Source organism: Orcinus orca, chromosome 6, assembly GCF_937001465.1.
Source record: "Orcinus orca chromosome 6, mOrcOrc1.1, whole genome shotgun sequence".
In the NCBI taxonomy this organism is placed as follows: Eukaryota; Metazoa; Chordata; class Mammalia; order Artiodactyla; family Delphinidae; genus Orcinus; species Orcinus orca.
The window spans coordinates 27179142-27191525 of NC_064564.1; the positions used below are offsets into that span (position 1 = coordinate 27179142).

The 12384-nt window shown below is 38.5% G+C and overlaps 1 protein-coding gene across 4 annotated transcripts in view; it reads left to right on the plus strand.

Moving 5' to 3' along the window:
* SHC3 (SHC adaptor protein 3) overlaps window positions 1–12384 on the plus strand; it is a 151119-nt gene that overhangs the window by 36567 nt on the left and 102168 nt on the right. The window lies entirely within an intron of this gene.

The window sequence follows — 12384 nt, forward strand, 5'->3', positions numbered from 1 at the left end:
TATGACATGATCTGGGTTCAAATCTTGGCTCTTCTGTGACCCTGTAAGATCAGCATTTCACCTTTCTAAGGACTGGTTTTCCAGGTGTGGCCTCTGACCAGATATCAGCATCAGACCCCATGCAGACCTACTGAGTCAAAAACTCTGTGATGGGGAGGGCCTAGCACTCTGGGCTCAACAAGCCCAGGTGCTTCTAACGTATGCTCAGTTTTGAGAACCATTACTCTAAGCATGGTTTATTTCATTTGCCCTTTACTTATGTAATTATTTGTAACTGCATAAGTAATACATGGGTACATTCTTGCTGAAAAAAATTATGTCACATAGAGTGAAAAAGCAAAAGTCCCTCTTCACAACAGTCAGGTATAAGATTCCTTCCCAGTGATCACTGCAGTTACCAGTTTGCTGCCTGTTCTTGCAGATCTTTTTGTCTGTGCATATACATGCATCTATGCAGACATACATGCTACTAGGAATATGTAGTTTTGTGGGTTTTCCTTTTTTGGTTTTAACATAAATGGTTTCATACTTTCCAGAAGTTTTTACTATTATTATTATTTTACTTGCCTTGGGAATTTTTCAAAAACAGATCCATTAAAAAATTACTTCTTGGATCAACCATGATTTAACTTCTTTCTAATACAATCGCACAGTAAAAATCTTTGCACATGTCCACTCTTAAAATGTGTGAGAATCTCCCTCGAGTAATTTTCCACAAGAGAAGTTTTGTATCAAAAGAGAAGAGTGCACATCTAAATTTTTGAGGCATTCTCTGAAATGCTTGTACCAATTATGGTCCCACCAACAGTAAATAAGCACTGTTTCATCTCATTTCCACCAACACTAATGTCATTAAACTTTGCAATTTTTGCCAATTTTCAATTTCTTGTTGCGGTTTAAACTGCATAGCTTTGAGTGCCAATGAAGTTGAATATATCTTCACATGTTTGGTGGTCACCTGGGTATGTCCTGGAAATTCCCTCTTCATACTCTGCCTCCGTTTCCACATTGTACAATGGAGCTAGTGATAGCACCTGTTGTGTGGGGCTATTGCAAGGATCACCACTCAAAATGGTCAGCACCATGTGTGGCGCATAGTGAGTGCTTAATAAATGTTTGCTCTTAATGATTAACATTTTGGTATAATTACTTCCATTTTTTATATGTAGCTTTTGAAAGACCGGGTTATTATCATACTATATAGTTTTTAAAAATTGACTATGTTGCATTCTTTTCTCAGTATTTATACAGTCTTCATAAATATGTGATGATGACATAGTCCATCCAATAGCTTCACCACACTGGCCCTCGTCTCCTGAGGACGGTTTAGTTTGTGTCTTTGTTGTTCTTGTAGTAGATAATAGTTGATAAAGCATCTTTGTGTATGAAGCTTTTTTAGGAGTGAGGATCATTAAGACACATTCCTTATAATTTCAGCAATGATGTTTCTGGAGCAAACGAACAGAGCCTCTTTATATGTATAGAAAAATTATTTTCTATGTGGTTGTACAGATTAAAAATATTTTTATTATAAGGTTAATGCATCTACTCTTTTTGTATTTGTTACACACACACACACACACACACACACATGAAAATCCAACCATCCTTAATGATATAACATCAAAGTACGAGGCCACTTCTCTCCTTCAGCATACTCCCTGTGGCATGCCAGGTGTGTATCGTATCCTTTATCAATATAAGCACATACACACACACACACACACACACACACACACACACACACAGAAAGAGAAATGTGGATGTGTGTTTGATTAGGCAGAGAAAATATGAGGAAAAAGAAGGCATTTATCTAGATTATTATTGTTAAAAAAAAAAGACAATATGGCCCTGCTTTTTTTTTTAACATTTGCAGACTTTTTTTTTTTTATGGTTTACCCTTCTATTACTCAGGTTCATGGAATTTCAAGCTAGACTTTATCTTTCTTTAAATACCGTCCTTTGCAGATGGATCCTCACGGTGAAAATTCAGATCTGCCCATGGTCCTGAAGAACAAGCACTAAGGCTCAGGAAACAACCCCAACTCCCCCTGAAGGCCCAAGAAGGGTGGGCACAGCTTTGAAAGTCTGGGTGTTTCTCAATGCCCTGAGGGTGGGCACAGTGGTATCTCTGTCTCCCCGAAGAGTGAGGAGCGTATTTGTAATCTGAATATTGCTTGCCAGTTTGTGAAGCACACTACACTCTAACTGTGCAAGAGGCTCTGCCCCTCAGGTTTCAGAGGGCCCAAGCAACATGCAAGAGTGGGATAAATTTCGGGGCCTGGGAGTTGTCGGTTCAGGGTGGCAGGTTTCAGTGAGCACTACAAACCTTCCCTGGCCTCTCAGCCCTCCTGCGAGTCCAGTTTTCTGTTGTTTTAGGACCCGGTCCCTCAGTCCTTAAATTCCTGCATCCCATGGGGAAGTTTTGCAATTCGGGCTCCAAAATGTGTCCCCATCCCCCAGACCCCTTCCCTCCCTAAAACTCCTGGTAGGGCAAGGAAAAATACACCTGCTAGGACAATTCTGATGTCCCCCTTGTCCTTAGACACTCACGGCCGAGGCTCTGGGTCTCCAGGTCTCTGTAGACCTCTGAGATGGCAGCTCCTGGCTCTCCGGGTGAGGAGAGAGCCATCAGAATCAGTGGAGGGTGACAGACCTGTGACTAATCTTTCCCAACTCATTTTTGGCTTCCTGCCCTTTCCGTTCATTTGTAGCTGGCGCAGGCACACAGTTGCCAAGAAACGTCTTTATCAAGACCCTCTTTTACAAAATAATGGCTTTTGTCTTAGTGCTATCAGCGGTTATCGCTCTTTTCTTATGTATTGAAGGCACAACATTTTCCCTTATTTTCCTCCTGCCCCGAATTGAATTGAGTTTTCTTTCAGGATCTTTGTAAGTTGCAGTTCTTTTTCTGAGGGCTCTGGATTCTTGCCTACACACCCCATTATTTCTTTGAACTCCTTTTAAAAAAAATTTCTTTGAATTCTTGAACAAGCTGGCTCAGTTTATTCTATCAGTGACACTTATTTCTGTTATAGGAACTCTGTCTCCAACCCTAGATGTTTTTGCTTTTAATGTTTCTCATCCAGAAAGCTGACTTTATTCTGAGCTCTTAAGTTATTATTGCTAATAATAGTGCTGTTTGCCCATATTCCTCTGTTTCCTGGAGAAATTCTTCAGACACAATTGCAAATACTTTATTTTAATATTGTGAACGTGGGTTTTCACAAAGTCCATTTACCAATGTTATGCCATCAGTTTCCTAAGATTTGGGATGTTCTGAGGCCCTACGTGGGGGCTGTGTCCAAGGCTTATTGCAGAAAACAGGAGCCAAAAGCCACAAAGTCCTGGGACCCTCAAGGTTAGCTGGAGTTTGAAAAAAATAAAACACACTGAAACATATGCCATTTTTAGCTAAGTATGAACTGTAGCTGAGCCCTCAGCCCCATGTATAAAGGTACCTCTAGGAACCTGGCCTCAAGTGTACAAATAATATTACTGGTATCTTGAGCCACATGTATGCCGGGAGTTATGTGAAATACTTTACAGGTGAGTTTTATACTCATGGCAAATTCAGGACATAGATATTGACATCACCATTCTTGTTTAAGGAAAACAAGACTCTGGGAGATTTATTTCAAAAAACTAAGCCTTCAACTATTAAATGGAAAAACCAAGATTTGAACTTACATAGCCTGCATACAACACTGATCAGATAAAGAAAGTTCAGAAAGTTAGAGCAGTCTTTATACAGATAAATCTCAGACCTAAGTGGACATCAAAATCCATAGAGAGCTTGCAGTAAGTTAGGGACTTGTATTTCTAACAAGTTCCCAGATGCTGCTACTGGACAGGGGACCACACATAGAAAGTCACTGCCTCAGATTAACAGTTCACATGGACAGTGCTTCGTGGTCTCTCCTTCAATTTCCTAGCAATTTGTCTTTCATCCTGGCTCTGGCACATTTCTTTTGCTGCCACATGGTGTAGCTGTCAAAGGATGACCAGAAACTGTAAGGTCTTCAAAGGCACAATACCTGTTCAAATTCTCTCTACCTGAGCATCCTAACAGGTGCAGATAAGTGTTTATAATTGTGGCATGAATGATGTAGGGTCTTGTTACCTGTTGTTAGTAAACAAATGCTTATATTATTAATAGCTATGATTTAATTATTACTTAAGCATTTTACAGTCATTTAATAGATGTTTCTTTGCTCAGTACCAGAAGCCTAAAAGGCAAATTACTCAGTAGGCTAACAAAATATTGAAGATACAATAGACTTTTCTTCAGGTCTAGATGGACAACATCCCCATTTATGGGCAATGCTTGAAAATTCAAGCCTGGGTTTACCATAATTCCAAATGAAATTTGAAAGGGGCCTCTAATAGGCCCTGAAGCTAGAAATCACCAGGGTTAATTATTCATAAATTCTTCTAAACTCCTCTGGCCAGAAAGGTATGGGGACTGAGGAACAGTTACTGTTAACAGTGCAGCTCTCAGAAGCTGCGTTGGAGCTTGTGACTCCTAGAGAGTAGACAGTCCAGGCAATTCCACCAAAACTCCCAGGTCTGTGACTTGGCCTGCCTGGGATCACACACCCATCCTTGACCAATTGCTGAGGCTTGGGGATGGAATTCAAAGACGCCCATGATAGGAATAGCCTACCTGAGAGGTGTGGCTGGTTTCACTAACCACTTCACTTTCCATTGCATTACCAGAACAAGGTAGCTCTCCAGAAGATTCAGGAGGGCTGTTCCAGATCCCTTGTAATTTGAGATACCAGATGACCTTAATCACTTTGTGATCAATTCTACATCATAGCTTGGAGGTCCAATTTTATTAAGTATGGTCTTTTTCTTTTGGTGGAAAATATTTTTATTTTTTCCTCATTTTGTAATTGTATGATTAATAAATGAACATGTTTTTGTTATAAAATGTCTAAATAATGTAGAAGTATTCAGGGATAATACTCCTTCCTAATCATTCCTCCTTCCCACTGCTCTCCCCAGCAGTATCTGCGCCATCTTTGTCTCTTCTCTGTGCCTTTATGTCTTCAAAAGTGGACCCAGTGAACCAAGCATTCTTTTGTTCACACCCTTAAGTGGTCCCCTCTTCTTGAATCTGGACTGACACTGTGACTTGCTTTAACCAGTAAAATGTGGAGGAAGTAACAGTGTTTCTTTGAGACTAAGCTTAAATCATTTTAAAAATGGCTGCTTTTGGAACCACAGTTTGGATGTGCCCTAAGTGTTTAACTATACATTTATTGATCAACATTTGAGGAGGGGATTCAAATTTTCACTCTTTAGAGGCAATGAAGTAATGAATATTTTGCATGTACAATTTCATGCACTTATGCATGAATAGAGACCTACAAATAACATTACTGGGTAAAAGGCAAGCACATTTTCCATATCCATGGATACTTCCAAATAGTCTTACACTTGTTACAAGAATGTGTGACAGGGCCCATTTTCCTGCCTCCTCACCCAACTCACTATTCTGCTGGGTGAAAAATTGTATCTCTTTCTGGTATTATTTTAATTTCTCTGATCCATCCATCTGGGCACTCGTCTTTACAGATGCATGTTGGCCAATTGTCTTTCTTCCTCTGCGAATCTTCTGTTTGTATCCTTTGCCCATTTTGTCTATTAAGTTGATGGGCTTGCTTAAATTTTTTGTGTTTGTTTTGGATTTTTCTCAGTCTTTCACTTGCCTTTTCATATTGTTTATATCATTTGTCTTTTTCTTCAAAAATGATTAATTTTCATGAGCTCACTTATGGCCTTTGAGTTTTAGGTCTTTTGATAGAAATATAATTTTCTATTTCTTGTAATGTTTCAATAATTTTATTTCTTAGCTTTAGCTCTTTAATCATTTTGTGATTACTTTTGTGCATGGGGTTAGGTGAGCATTTTGGAGAGGGCATGCCTTTCATACATAACACACACCTTATACACCATACACAACAGCTGTGGGCAGGGCTGTCTAGATAGATCTTTTCCTAATGTACAGCTAGTCAAATCCCCACACTTGCTGACTGGTTTATCTTTTCTTTAGTGACACCCACAGATCTGTATACCTTTTTCTTCTCAGCCCCATTCTAGTCCCTTGCATGATTTGTCTATTCCCATGTCAATGTCATGTAACTTTCACCAGTTACTTTTTATTTTTATTTTCTTCAGAAATTTCTTTGTGTTCTTAAGGATCCTCCTTTTTGATATAAGTTTTGGAATTAATTTTTCTAGTTCTGGGGGTAAAGTCCTGTTGGGACTTTAATTGGCATCACAGTGAAATTATAGATGAATTTGGAGGAGGATTGGCATGTTTTTAGTATTAAATCATCCAATCCAGAAATCATGGTATGTCTTTCCATATAAGCAGGTTTTAAAAAATTTACTCATCCTTCATTAAAGGTTTTTTCAACTTAATCTCGCAAATTTCTTGTTTATTTCATGTTTCTTGTTTCTTTTGATTGTAAATGGGAAATTTACTATTTCCCTGCTTTCTTTTGTTAGCATTTGCCTGATTTGAATCTGTTTTATCTTCTTAGTATTTTCTTTGTCAGTTTATTTAACACACATATATCCTTTTTACATCTTTATTGGAGTATAACTACTTTACAATGTTTTGTGTTAGTTTCTGCTGTACAACAAAGTGAATCAGCTGTATGTATACATATATCCCTATATTCCCTCCCTCTTTAGCCTCCCTCCCACCCTCCCTATTCCACCCCTCTAGGTGGTCACAAAGCATCAATCTGATCTCCCTGTGCTATGCAGCAGCTTACCGCTAGCCATCCATTTTACATTTGGTAGTGTATATATGTCAGTGCTACTCTCTCACTTCATCCCAGCTTCCCTTTCCACCCCATGTCCTCAAGTCCATTCTCTACATCTGCGTCTTTATTCCTGCCCTGCCACTGAGTTCATCAGTACACACACATATTTTTAATCAGTGTGAAAGTCTTTGACTTTTAATTAGTGGGTTTGATCCATTCATGATTGTTGTGACCAATGAGGTGTTTGGACCTATCACTGATGTTTTGTTTAATGTTTTTTCTTTCCCTTTCATTTGTGCGTTTTAATTTTTTTCCTTCTTTTTGCTGGTGGGGCTATTTAGTTTGGAAGTTGATCATTTCATTCTTATTTTTATAGTGCCTTACAATTTCTTACACATGTATGTAAACTTACATTTTTCTACTGCTACCTAGAATTTGTTCTGGCCCTACTTTCACAAAACACAACTGCCTTTAGCAAGCTTCCCTCATCCTCTTCAACCACTCTTTTTGATCTGTCCCCTACCAGCCCTGTTGAGGTCTTCTGAGATTTTAGCTCCCCATCATTGTAAAAAAAATATTTGGAGTTATGCATCAATAATTATTAAGTCATAAGGCATACCTGTAAATTTTTTTGATTCTTTTCATATCATTGTTTCTCGTAGCCCACATCCTTCTGTTTCTTGTATTCCCATTTTCCTGGAATAATTCTTTCAGAGAGCATCTGTGGGTGGTTAACTTTCTGAGTCTTTGCTTTGCCCTCCCACTTGAATGGTAGTTTGGATGGATATAAGATTCTTGGCTTAGTACTTCTCAGTCTTCTGATGTTATTTGTTTTCATGTATTTGATGCTGAAAGAGAACTTTCTTTGTAAGTAACCTATTTTCTTTCCCCCTTATGGAATGTTTTCAGAATGTTTCTCTCTTGGTCCTTTTGTACTGAAATATGAAAAAAGTGGATCTTTCTTCATATTTCTTCTTGAGCCTTGTAGCCTCCCTACAATACTATAAATTTTACTCTCTTTGTTCTTAAATACTTCTTTCCCTCTACTTTTTTCTTTTCTTTTCCTGGAATTCCTGTGAGGTTGATGCAGGGACTTCTGCATCTAAATTCCACAAATGTACACTCTCTTTTGTATTTTAATCTCTTTGGCGCTAGGAGGTTGTCTTCAGTTCTGGGAGGTTTTCTAGGCTCCATTGTCCAGGCTTTCACAATTCTTCAGTTTTGTACATCTCTGGAGCCCATTGATTGAATTTTCTATGTAGTAAAAACCAGGTAGACATGGGATGGAAAAATCAAACTCTCATTCCCTGTGGTTACCAAAACTTAGAAAATAATGCCTCAGAATACACTGAAGAAAAAAAGTGTAGGAGATATATATATATAAATAAAATAAAATTAGATAGTCTTATTAAATGTGGTAAATAATATCTGAAATGGAAACAACTCTAATGTTTATGGATACAAAAACTTAATAATAAATGTAATTCTCTTCAAGGTAATATATGAAATTTTGATCGTAATCCAAATAGTTTTTGAGGGCAGGAGAACTTGACAAAATGATCTTAAAGTTCTCAAGGAAAAATATATACAAGAGACACAGAAATTGACAAATGACATAGAATAGAGTTTAGGTAAAAGTCCATACAGAAATAGGAATTTGATATACCACAAAATTGGCACATCAATCCAGGAAGACATGGATGAATTATTAAATCAGTGGTACTGATATAAGTAATAGTCCATTTGGAGGCTAGTATTATAATTCATGTCATAGCCTGTATAGACAAATTCCAAATCGATAAAAAAGGTAAATGAAAAACATTAAAGTGAATGTATAGATAAATGATTAATATTGTTAAAATAAAATTTGGGAGAATATTGTAAGAATCTAGGGACACAAAACCTTCTTAAGCAAGACAGGGCATTCCAAAGCCATACAGAAAAGGATAGACATGTGATCACAGTAATTATTACCATATTTCTACAGTAACAATTCTTTTAGGTAAAATGTAGAAACTGGCCATCAAAAGAAAAATGACTGAATGGGAGATTAATATCACATTAATCTATAAGAAAAAGATAAAAAACTTAATAGAAAATTGGGCCAAAGATATGAATAGTCAATTAACAGAAAAAGAAGTGCAAATAGCCAATAAACAAATGAAAAAACTACATAATCTTATTAGATATCAAAGAGATTCAAATTAAAACAAAACAAAAAAAAGAAATCTTTGCCCATGAGAGGCAAAGGTTCAAAAGACTGATGCTGTCCACTGTTATGAAGGATAGAGAAATAAACTTTCTTAGACATTGGTGCTGAGAGAACAAATTGCTACAGCCCCTTGGGAGGGTAACTCAACTCGGCGATTGTGGTGGTGGTGGTGTTCACGTAGCACTGCAAACGTGGTGGTGGTGGTCATCATGTAATTCCCTGAAGTTGGTCATGGTCTTCATATAACTGTGACAGCAGTGGAGGTACTGACATATCTGTGAAGGTAGTGGTGGTAATCATATAACTCTGAGAAGTTAGTCTACATGTTACTCTGCTACATTTGTCATGGTATTCACATGGCTTTGCGTTAGTGTTGGAGGTGGTATTCACAAGAATCTGTGACACTGGTTGTGGTCACGTTCATATAACACTGCAGAGTTGGCTGTGTTATTCAAATAATTCTGCAAAGTTGTTGTTGGAGGTATTCATGTGACTCTGCAATAATCAAGGTGATAGTATTCATCTAACTCTGCAATGTTGGTCATGTTATTGGTTATTCTGTGAAGTGGGTGCAGGTGGTCTTCACATAACTCTGCTGTGGTGGCCATGATATTCACATAACTGCAATGGTGTGGTGCTGATGATATTCAATTGATGTTGGATGTTGGTTATGGTATTTATACAACCTGTGGTGTTGGTTGTGGTAGTCACATAACTCAGTGGTTTCGTTGGTGGTAGTCTTCCCATAACCTCATCACTGGCTGTCTATTCCCAAAGCTCTGTGACTTTGATCATGGTATCCACATAACCCTGTCATGGTGGGGGTGTTTGCATACACATAATCAGCAACTGTGGTAGGTGCGTTCATGTGGTTTTATGATGTTGTTGCTGATGTTATTTCCATGGCTCTGTGGTTGGCCAGGTGTTCACATTTCACATACTACCATGGTGGGGGCAGAGGTGGTGTATGATGAGGCAACCCAAGATGGCTGTTCTTTGTTCTCTGTGCATTCCCTGCTTGACCAGTACTTGCTTCACTTACACCCTACTCACATGGCTGACCTTCCTACATACTTGCCCTCAGTCCAAGCTAGTGATCATTCTGATCTTTAGATCAGGGCATCTCCACTGTGATAGCTTATCAAAGGGGCGGTGAGGGATGTGCTCCTCTGCTGGTTTCCCTGGTAACTGATTGCCAACCTGATGTCAATTCCCCCTATAATTGGTAACCTCCCTCTACCCTGGGAGTGAAGACTACTGCCATGTCCTGCCTGCCCTCTGCTGCACACGGCAGGTTGTCACTCTAGGACCTTGCTTCAGACCTGTAAGATCCCCCTATCCATTAAATTGTTGATGTCTCTGTCACTGACTCCGAGCTCTTTCTTGGGTCTTGAGGCTGGGCAAGTGCAGGGCTTGCAGGCCTGTAGGGTGCAGCCCAACAGGTGGTATTCAAATAACTATGTGGCAAAGGTCGTGTATTCACATGACCCTGCAACGTTGGTGGAAGTTGTATTCACAGATGCTGTGAAATTCATCACGGTATTCCTATAACCTTAAGACGCTATTTTGTTATGGTGTTGGCATAATTGTGCAACATTTGTGGTACTACTCACATATCTTGTGTTGGTGGTGATGGTGTAATTCAGATAACACCAGGACTTGGTCATGGAACTTACATAGCTCTATGACAATGGTAGTGTTGGCATTAACATATCACTGTGAGGTAGTGATATTCCCATAACTGAGAGAGCATTTACAAAATTCACATTATGCTGTGGTGGTGTTGGTAGTATTTACATATCTCTGCAATGTTATAAAGTGGTCTTCAATAACTCTGTGACAGTGGGCATAGTAATCAGATGATCTACAGTGGCCACGTCATATTCACACATCTGCAATGGTGGTCATGGGGTTTCCCTAAGCCTGTGACCATGGCTGTGGAATTTGCATAACCCTGCAATGGTGGTGGTGATGGTAGTCATATATCTCTGAGAGATACTGACACAACTTTGCCACTTTGGTGGAAGTAATTACTTTGGTGGAAGTAGTTAACATTAATTTGTAATGTTGCTGGTGGTGGTATTCACTTATCTCTGGGATGTTGTGTTGTTCACATAACTGTGACAGTGTTGGGTGTGGCAATCTTATAACTCGGTAAAGTATATTGTGGTCTCCACATACCTTAGTGACAGTGGTCGGCATATAACTCTGCTGTGGTGGTGATGGCATCCACACAACTCTATAATAGCAGTCACATAATGATGCACTGTTGTTCATTGTTTTCATGTGACTTGTGACATGGTTGTAGTATTACATAATTCTGCAATGTTGGTCATGGTATTCATGTAACTTTGTGATGATGTTGCATAAGTCTTCGACTTTGGTGGTGGAGGTAGTCATATAACCCTGCGATGTTAGTCTTCGTATTCACATGATTCTGAGATGTTGTCATTTTAATCACATGACTCTGCAATGTTAGTGGTCGTCTAATTTGTATGTCTCTGTGACCATTCATGGTACTCACATAACTGATGAAGGTGACAGTGTTTAAAAAACTCTGTGACTGTGCAGTGGTTAGAGTAATAGTCACATTTCAGAGAAGTTTAAAGTTTTGTTTAAAGTTATATAAGAATATATGACAGAGCCAGGCTCAAATTCAGGCTTTCTGAATAATTCAAATGCAGTCTTTTCTGTGCTACACCATGAGATCTCTTCCTGTTAAGTCTAAATTTAAAGACATTGGTATAAAACATCTGTACCGTCAAACTCCCCAAAGGCTTTGGAACACAAATATTCTATCTCTTCCACTCCAGTGGTGTGTCTATAGCTTTAGTTGTGGCCATATATTCACATATACACATACATTTTCACGTGTAAAACTGATAAAAAGTTTAGCTACAAATTTAGATGTGTAAGTTGAAATTCTGAAAATTTATGTTAAATTATGCAGAAGAGGTCTTTCTGGTAGGCCAAAATAAAGTACCTTTGGGGGTAATCTATAGTTTATTCATATAACCCAAAATACATTTATTAAATAATGAAGTTTAATGTTGGCCAAAATGTTGGTATTATAGTGTTTTCATTCTTTCTTTAAAATTATAAACTTCTAGAAGCTTTGTAAAACACTAGAAATGTGATGCTGGAATGTTGGAGTTTGGGTGGTGGTTACATGACAGGTACATGTTTAGACAATCATTGAATTATACATTTAAGATTTCTGGGGACTTCCCTGGCAGTCCAGTGGTTAAGACTTCGCCTTCCAATGCAGGGGGTGCGGGTTCAGTCCCTGGTTGGGGAGCTATGATCCCACATGCCTCATGGCCAAAAAACCAAAGCATAAAACAAATTCAATAAGGACTTTAAAAAAGGTCCACATCAAAAAAAATCTTG